Source organism: Excalfactoria chinensis, chromosome 6 (assembly GCF_039878825.1).
Source record: "Excalfactoria chinensis isolate bCotChi1 chromosome 6, bCotChi1.hap2, whole genome shotgun sequence".
Classification (NCBI taxonomy): domain Eukaryota; kingdom Metazoa; phylum Chordata; class Aves; order Galliformes; family Phasianidae; genus Excalfactoria; species Excalfactoria chinensis.
The window spans coordinates 16,483,072-16,493,167 of NC_092830.1; positions in this window are offsets into that span (position 1 = coordinate 16,483,072).

The window sequence follows — 10,096 nt, forward strand, 5'->3', positions numbered from 1 at the left end:
CTGTCCACACATTTAAACAGAAGGACTGAAAGCTATATACAAACAAAACAGCTATAATGACTTTCTGATAAATGCTTCCAGTCTGAATAAGGCTAGAGGATATTACTCAAGGGGTGCTGAAAGATTTCCTTTGCACAGCAGCAATAATCTATACGTCCACAGAGAACCTGAATAAATGATTGAGATCAGGCAGCTTTTCAGGTAGTGAAAATGCAGAAGTAATACTGCAGCTAAATCTCTATTAGAGGCCAGAACTTCCCCAGTTTCAAAATCAGCCGCTTACTTCTTCAGCATGAAACTTTGTGTCCAGTTTCAGGAGAACTGGACAAAAGGTTCTTGAACTAAAGAGGTGGTATCAATAAAAGAAAGGAGCAGTCAGTAGAACTCAGCCTAATTGCTGTCTTCCCAAGAAAACGGAGTCCAAAGGAAGAAAATTGAGCTTTTAGGTCTTATATATTTAGTTCTATGTACTCCTGTTTTCAAATGCTGAGATTTTAAACAGACATCAGATCAGTTTATTAGCTCTGAACTGGAACTGTTTGCTGAAGACCAAAGCTTGCTTTTTTAGAATTCTTTTTGTCATTGAAAAATAAAGCACTAAAGCACTTCATTCACACTGTCAGAAAGGAATATTGCTGACAATACCTTTTGACAATAGCTGTAAATGAACAGGTTTCTGAGTGCATTCTTGTTCCCTGAACTGATTTTGTTCTTCAGTGGCCTACAGCACAGAACAGAGGGGGAATGCAACTCTGGATCCTTTTTTAACTTTTCTGCTATACTCCTAGGAATTTGGGAAATATGTGATTTTTTTTTTCTTTGCCATTCAAATGGCAGAAACATAGAGATGTGCTTGTGTACTTGTCTCTTTGTACATGTGCATGTGTGTATTTGTATATATATGTTAATGTGTATATTGTCATATAATGGATACACAAATCATAGTAAGGCTCCATAAAAACAAAAACAAACAAACAAAAACAACAGCAACAAAACCAAGATCCAAAAATGAGTTTTTTCCCCCACAGTAGCATCCAAGTTTGTTACAGCAAGTTTGAAGATGTTTGTTTTTACCTTGACTGGACGTATGCACTTGCATGCAGACACATGAGATGTAACACATTCCTACTTCATTCTTTCTCAAATTCTTCCCAATGAAATGCCTGTCCTTGACTACTTCCTACTTGGCTTTACCTGGATGGAAAGGCTTAGCAGGAGTGAAGGTAGCAAGGAGGAAGGCATCTTATGCTTAGAAATAAGAACAGTACTAAAGCAAAGCAGGGGGAGGTAGGAAGACCTAAGATCAGAGCCATGATGGGTTCTGGAGCCAGTTTGGAGAGACAGATGAGTTCTGTGAAGCTGGAACTCTTTACTCCACCATTGCTCTCTAACCCAATGAAAGGAATGCAGTTTCCCAGTTTACAGAGTCATCATGGCGACTATCTGACTGTCATATTTAAATTTCATTTAGCTCACTCAAATTAACACTAAGAATCCATGTTCTGCCTGGAGTAACTCAGATGGAATTCACATATCGCAGTGCTTCTTCCTCTGGGTAGTTAGAGAAAATAATATTTGTATCAATATCTTCAAACATCTCAATGATTATTAAAGACTTTAGGCTTTAATACAAAAGAAAAAGCAGTTCTGAGAATTATTTCCAAGGGAACTATCTTAAAGATGTGCCTTTCTTTCAGTGCTGGTTGCTTGTCCTCTTCCACCTATATGAATTATGAGACATTCACCCAACTGATAGAAATCTCATCACTTACCCTTATCTAAGAGATATCCTCTAATTTGATATGAAGGTGTAAAAATGTTTTGAGATATAGATCTCAGCAGAATTTACTGCAGATGCCCTTCAAGCCTCTTCCAGTGGAATCATTTATCAAATATGTGAGAATTTGTCAGAGTGAGGATTTCTGAGCCTTGTTCTAAATTGCATTTTATATATGGATTAATGAATGAAGTAATAAATCAAGAAAGACTGCTGTGCTCTGATTACTCTCTGTTCCTCATGTAGAACTTTCTTTAATGTCTTACCTGCAAGACATTGGAGGAAGTAAGGGAGAGGGAGTAACACAGGAAAAGATAGGACTGGATAGAATCAGCTTTCCTCCTTGCAGTGATTCTACCCATTGCTGCCTACTCTTTTGTTTTGATTACGTTTGCACTGCGCTGACTAAAAGCTGGGCTGAAAACAGAAATCCTTCCTCCTCAGAAACACCAGCGTGAGATCTTGGTATGGGTTTCTTCACATGTAGGGCAATTACTGGCCATCTTATAGAAAAACGTACGCCTTGCAGCATATTAATTCTTTATCTAAAATAAAGTGTGGAAATACATCCCAAATGTGGGTATTATACCTCACATTCCCTCAGAGTTGTCAGCTGCCAGTACTTAAGTATCACTGTAAAGGTCTTGCTGATAAAGAGCACTGGTTCAACTGTCTAATAAACCTGAGAACACTCACTAGAAGATCAACAGAAACTGAGTGAGAAAATCTACATGGAGGGATTGTACCTCAACTGTTTTATCAAACATTATTGGTGTGAATTTGCCCTATGTATGAAACCAGAACTTCACAGAATGGCACTAACTTTCACAACACATGTTAAGATAACTCCAGACAGGCAGTAAGCAAGCAGAGTCCAAGAGGCTTTTCTAAGTTTCATGAAGTAAATCTTCCCTCTGTACTTTGTGGGATCTGACTTGATTTGTTTTTTGTTTGTTTGTTTGTTTGTTTGTTTCGGGCATTATAATGTCCTCGGGAAGGAGTGTAAATGATAGACATTTCTGGCTCCCACAGTGGAGAAATGTATAAGTTGTAGTCACAAGTACTCTGAGGAGGTTTGCTATTGTGTTGCAGGAAAATCCTCCTTACCCATCCTGAAGCTTTTCTTTCTTCCTTATCCCTTATTTGCATTCTCCCTTTAATTGAAACAACAACACAAGCTCAGTGCTTGGACAGGTAGCCATCGATATCATTTCTATCCTGAGGGCTAGATCCATAAAGTACGTTGTTCTCCACAGCCTTTTTCATCTTTACTATAGAGTGTTAAGGAAGACACAAATCACATGACTATAGAAAAGGAGGATAGCACATTCTAACATTCCAGATTAGTAAGACAAACCTGGAAGAAGCTGGATAGACAGCCAGAAAGAGATGACATAAGGTGCAGGAGAATGGATTTTAAATTGGTGCTAAAACAAGCCATGTTAACACTGATGGCATGAATTCATAGTGTGTTTGCATACAGTTGCAAGTGTTTGTTTTCTCCTTGGGGACAGTTCGTGTTTGTTATATCTGACAAGAAGAAAGGTGAGGAAGGGAATGCTAGTATGTTTTAAAACATGACGGAAAAAAAGAAGTCTTTTATGTTTTCCTTGTGTTTAGAGAGCAGTTTGCTGTCTGCACTTTAAACAGGTTCTAAGTGGAGAAGAATGGGAATCCCTCAACAGGAAAGACAGAGGGAAACAAAGCACACTTGTGGGCTACAGTCTGAATGCTGAACCTAACTAACCAGCTATTTGCCCTTGCCACAACACATAATGTGTTACCTGGTGTTTCCAACGCGTTAAAAAGGGAATTCAAAGTCTGTAAGTTGCTCAGACTGCATTTACCCTACAGCACAGAGGAGGTGATTACCTGCCAGTCCAGCACCAGGATATATATTCACTTGCAGTGCAGTTTTGTTCCAAAACAACCCAACAATTAGGGCTTCTTTGCTGTTGGCCCTGTGCATACAGATGGTTTAAAAAGCTGTGAATGATGGCAACCACTGAGAGTCCCACTGATGACACACAGCAAAGGACAGAACATTTTCCCTCTTTGTCTGGGAAGGCTTCTTATAAATAATGAATACTAAAATCAGGAAGAACCATCACAGTACACTGAGCAGATAAACTCACTGAACGTAAATGATCATATATGAAAGACTGCATAGGAAACAAATCTAAGATAAGTCACATTTTAATACACAATGGAAGGCATTTTGCTTTTCAAATCTTCCTCATTAATAAAAAGAAAAAAAGAAAAAGAAAAAAAAAAAAAAAACAAGAAAGAAAAAAGAAATGGTGGTTTTTTTGTTTTTTTTTTTTTTGTTTTGTTTTGTTTTTTTTTTTCCTGAGATATAACAGATTTTATGAGATAAAAATTGAGATGCAGAAAAATAAACAAATAAATAAATAAAAATTAGTCCTTCGGCATGGAACTGTCTCTTACTACTAGTATAGTAGCCAGGACAGTGCCATTTCCCTCTGTCATACACGGAGAACTTCAGGTTTGGTTCATTCCAGAAGCTCACACTGCAGAAAGGTGATGGTATTGCTGACTTCATCATTTCTGTTTCATCTTGCAGAAATCTTTTTCCTAATTGGAGATACCGTTTTAAAACAGACAGATATATGGTGAATTTTGATGCCTACAGAAGTGCCCAGAACAGGTTAACTACCCGCAGGGGACAACTGGTTGAGCAGGCAATTTTTTGCCCCATTCTTACTGTAATGGGTGCTTAACAACCTTGCTAAGGAGAGACGGTGGAATCAATGAGGCAAGGAAAGCTTTAGCAAACAACAGAATTTTCAAGAATGTGAGAGTTTGTATATTTGCTTTTCTCATGTAAAAGTCTTGGCCTCCATTTGGATTTACAGCATTAGGGAATGCTTTTAAGTATTTTATCCATGTATCAATTATTCTCTGAAGAGTGCTTCACTGTATATCTACAATATTGCACTTGTGCAGTAAAAACAAGCATCTGAAGAACCCTCATGAAAACACGTAAAAGCCAATTATTGTGATTTGTGTTTACATTCCAGCTGTCTTCTAATGAGATTTTTTTCCCCCATGCCATTAAAAAAAAAAAAAAAAAAAAAAAAAAAAAAAAAAAAAAAAAAAAGATAGTGCTGTCACTTCTGGACGTGGAGATAAAGTTCATAACATTGCAGTACTGCCTAAGAGTTGAGAGATTTTTCTGAAAATTTATAATTTAAACATGCACTCGAGTGCTTTCATGAATTAAGAGATTGATGTTAAATACATAAGCAGATGCACAGTGAGTCTGAATTCAACCATTTGTCCACAGCAGAGTGTTTTTTCCCAACTCAAAGTAACCTCAGTACAGTTGCTGGTCTGATGAATGCATAACACATTACAGGTCTAAATGGTCTAGACCCTACAAAAGGGCAGGTCAATAGGAGATATCCATCTTCCAGAGCATTTCTTCAAGCCTGATAACATATCTATTTGATTTTTAGCTAGAGACCAATAACAAAAGGCTCTCACAGCCCTCTGGTCCACACCAGGAGGGAGATCTATGGTCCCATGTGGAAGTATGTTTATTCACGTATGCCTCTAGAAGCAGCTTGCTGAGGCAGCCCAATGGCCAATCTGGCCCATTTGTATTAGAAGAGCTGAATTCTCTCCTACAGGAGACAGGGAGTGTATACACCACTGTAATGCACCCAGTCTGCTGCAGTAGCACAGAAGATGTTTCTGTTTCTTAAAGGGCATCATGCATATCAAACCCTTCTCAGTCTTAATTACAAAACAAAAAATACTACGATCTTCTTACTGTACATCTTTATTTACCATCTCATCTACTTAGCATTTTAATAACCAAATTTTAGTTAGAAACAGATGCCTTGGTTTTAGCACCTTCTGTAATGGCTTAGTATTCTAGGTAGGATAGAAGACAGAGGAAGAAGATGCTATGCTGAGCACAACTTTTGAGCAAATGGGCTTGAATATTCATTAAACAACATTCAATTTAAACACCCAAACTCTTAAAGCAGCAACATATGGGCCTGTTTTATTTTACATAAACTGAATAGAAGGTTGTGCCATTAGTTTCTACAGACATAACGTTCATTATAAATGAAGAATGTTTTCCTTTAGGGAACATGCCACCATTTCTGTGTCAGCACAGGGCTGTGATTCCCTCCAAAATGTTCGCGGCATGTAAGGAGTATTCTTCCTGGTAATGAGCTTCCAAATGTAAACAAAATTCCCATAGATTTTCATCAACAAAGGGAACCTGGGGCAAATTTAGCTCTTTATTGAGAAGCAAACAAAAAACTGCATCCTCACTTTTCAGTATCTTACCACATTCAAGAGACTGTCCTTTCTGCATAGCTTGCTACATGGATTTGGCCGTTTATTCTTTGTGATTGAACATTTTTGCATCAATAACTGTATGATACGTGGTTCTACAGTCCTCTGCTGGCTAAATGACTACTTTGCACAACTCCCTACTAATTTAAGTACTTCTTTCCGTGTGGCTCCCATGAAAAAACAGGGTATATTTGCTTTTGATTTTTGCACCTATTGGAAATTACTAGATAAGATCATCTTTAATTACTCTGCAAACTGATGATGTTTTACATGAAAGATGTTTTACGTGTCATCCTGCATTGTCTACTCCAAGACAGTTATTGAAGGGATAAAAGAAATAAAAAAGAGACTTTGTGTACTGAGCTGAAAAATAAAGGAAGCATAGCAGCTTCTGAGATCGAAGGGTCTGTTTTGTGTAGTATATTTCTGTAAACTGCCATTAGTTACCAATAAAAACTGAATAAGAAAATTAGAAGTACAATTTAGTATTTATGTGATAAGTACCTAGTGCAGTGTTCTTCTCTTTTCAGTTCTTTGAGTGCAGAAAAAAAAGCATGACCAGCAGGCCTAGGAAAGTGATCCTCTTTCTTTACTCTGCTGAGGCTGCAGCACTCTCCAGTTCTAGGCTCCTCAGTTCAAGAAAGATGGGTAATTCCTAGGGAGCCCAACAGGAGGCCACAAAGATGTTGAGAGTCCTGGAGCACCTGTTCAGCCTGGAGAAGAGGAGGATGAGGGGCAGAAGAACTCTTACTAACATTTATAAACATTAAAAGTGTAGGTGTCAAATGGATGGGACCAAGCTCTTTCTAGTGATTTACAGCAGCAGAACAAGGGGCAAGAGGAGAAAAGTGCAACTTAGGAAGCTTCGTACAAAAACGTACATAAACTTTCCTTCAAAAACTAGATCTAATCAATTAAATACTTCAGGTCTGAGTTCTGACAGTTCCCAGGTTTTATGATAACCCTCTATTCAACTTTAAAAAAGAATCATATTTCTGCTCTGCAACAGGATTCATCAAGCAATGTAGGAAACAAATTATGTGAGTACTATCATTATTCTGAAATCAACCTTCCTCCCCCCCCCCGCAGCCAAAATTTAACAGTACTAAACTACTTTCATAATGTTTTTTTTTGTTTGTTTGTTTTGTTTTTTAAGCTTGTTATTAAAGCAATCGGAAAAGGAAAGTGTCAGACTCAATTTTCTACTTACAGCCAATGCTGTGCAGAAGATACAGATCTGAGGTCATTTGCTGCAGAAGTTTTATTATCAGTGATTGAAACCCGTTATCAAATCTACACAAATGATGCCTGGCTTAGCATACAGGCTAGTAAGAATTAACATGAAGTGATAGCAGGGTAGTAGCTCAGAACAATCAAAACAGATTGTCACAAAAGGCAGTGAAGCATGTTTCTCTTAACACAGATATTTCCAGTCCAGACAGTTCATTATGTAACAAACAGGATTTAAACCCAAGGAATAAAATTATGAAGGGTTGTTTGTAACAGTATTGCACAATAACTTTTTTTTTTTTTTTTTTTTGCCAAGCATAAGCCATCTACAGTGTGATAAGAAGTCATAGGTGTTTCAAATACACCTCTGCCTCAATTCACTACTTACGTAGGAGTTCTATGAATGAATAGCAATAACTGACAAAGTCTATGGAGGTTTTTCTCATCATTAATTGCAGCACTGACCAAAAAAACCCACAACACAATTGTCTTCTAGTGCACAGGATGCTTCTTAGACGCTTTTGCTGCTGTTTCATTAACCACAGACTTTTACAGAGAGCCAAGACAAATCAGGAAGAAGACTATTGAATTCCAGATAGAATTCCACAGGTGTTTTTTGTCATCATTGTCTGGGTTTTCAAGACAGAACACTGTAGAGTTAACAAATTACCAATATACAATTTAAGGCTACATTTTCATTTAATCCCTTTAAAGGGAAGGAAAACCAAACAATAGAGCACTAGAGCATGCCTAGTTCTAACATTGACTTGTCAAAGCTTAAATCTTTCTACCTGTTAGAAACATTGGAACAAAAATGTTCATAAACATAACTTAGGTTTATAGCTATGGTATTTTGAATGAATAAATGAACACTGCATTGCCAGTGAATAAAAATATTCACACCCATATTGTAAACTTACTTTCACATTAAAGTCTACCAGTAATTGGGGCAAAAAAACAAAAAAAAAAAAAAAAAAAACCAAAACAAAACATCAACAAAAAAAAAAAAAACAACACTAAACTAGTTCCATTTGAACTCTAAGCACCACTAAAATACCCACTCAAAACAGACACTATATACTTCTGCTCAAATACAGGCACGCAAATGGGAAACATATATACTAGACTTTCAAATTTATTTCACGAATTAAACAGTAGAGCTGCTACAGGACCATGTCCTATTTCTTCCTTGTATGAAAACTAGAGTCCTGGAAGTGAATTTTGTAGAAGAATAAACCAGGATAATAGGGATGAGTTAATTTATTCTGATTCTCACAAATAGATCTGTTTGAACTGCATATCTTATTACTTAAATACATGGTTTTGTTTTTATTCCCCCCGAGCAAGACCTGCGCTGCGCTTTGCCCCCTTCACATTGATACAGCATTCTCCCTACAGCATGTGATCTCATGTATTTCAACTCACTATCAGTTGCAGCTTTCTTTCACCTCAGCACTTGTTCTCATGCCTACTACAAGTTGTTCCCAAGACCACATTTCTGCCCAGCTAAAACCGAATTTTATCATCTTTCATTAGTACTAAGCTTATCTTCAGCTGACCTCACAACACTTATTTCTTCTCCTAAGATTTATGTTGGAAGCTGAGTTTGATACACTGTAGCTTTTTACTTTATGCCTTCTAGACTACACTCCCTCAGACAAGAACTGCCTTATAAGGCATCACATATATCACAATGAACCTGGAAGTGGAATCTCACTAACAGATCTACTACTCAGTCTAGTTTAAGTCACCCCCTAAGGCTTCTATGTAATTTTTAACTTACATTGGAAAAAGAACTCATTTTATCTCACTAGTCAAGTAATAGGATTGAGTCCTTACAGCCACAAGAAAGATCCCTCCATGACTTGAGACATTTGAGTATATAATAAAGATAGAAAAATTCAAACAAATCCTACCCATGAATACAGTGGAGTTAATAAGTCTTTCCATGGAGATCAACTTATGATTAGTTCTAAGAATCTTCTCCAAAAATCCTGTTGTCTAACTTAGGCACCAGATTGCTCATTAATTAGAAACAAAACATAAAAGCAGTCTTTGAAACCTGCATTTTTAGAAATTGATATTGTAACATTAAGGCCAGGCTGATGTCCAAAAGGAGCTAACTGTGACAAAAAACATCACTTACAGATGATGGGATGTGCTGAGATCAGCAGGAAATAAAAGGGTACCTTCAGCACACAGTAGGGAAAGAAGTGAAGATTCCTGCTCATCAGTGCTTTCCACTTAATTGTTTTACCTCCCACAGGAAAGGGGATTAACCTAGAGTCTCTCCACAGCATGATATGTGCATTTAACTTTTGAATTACAGAACATCTGCTACACTTTGCTTAGACTGTAGCACACAAAGGCAAAACGCTGGCAGAACAGAAACTTGCATAAGGAGCCACTTTTCCCTCCAGACCATAGAAGCACAGGAGTTCTGATGACACTCTTCAGTTGTCTGCCATTTTTGATGTTGAATGATAGCACAGCCACATTGAAAATGTTGCAAAATAGTGGAAAGACTCAAATAGGATGACCTGATTTGACCAGTTTCAATCATTTGAACATTTCCTCCTCCCTCCCCTATGTTTTCTGCTTGACGCCTCCCACTGCAAGACAAGAGTACAACTTCTGGGTAAGAGGCTATAACCTACTCACATAACAAGGAAAGTCTATTGTTTGGCTAAATCACTAGGCAAATATTTTTTTGCTGTCAATCTTAAATTATCATAATGGAGCACCAAATAACAA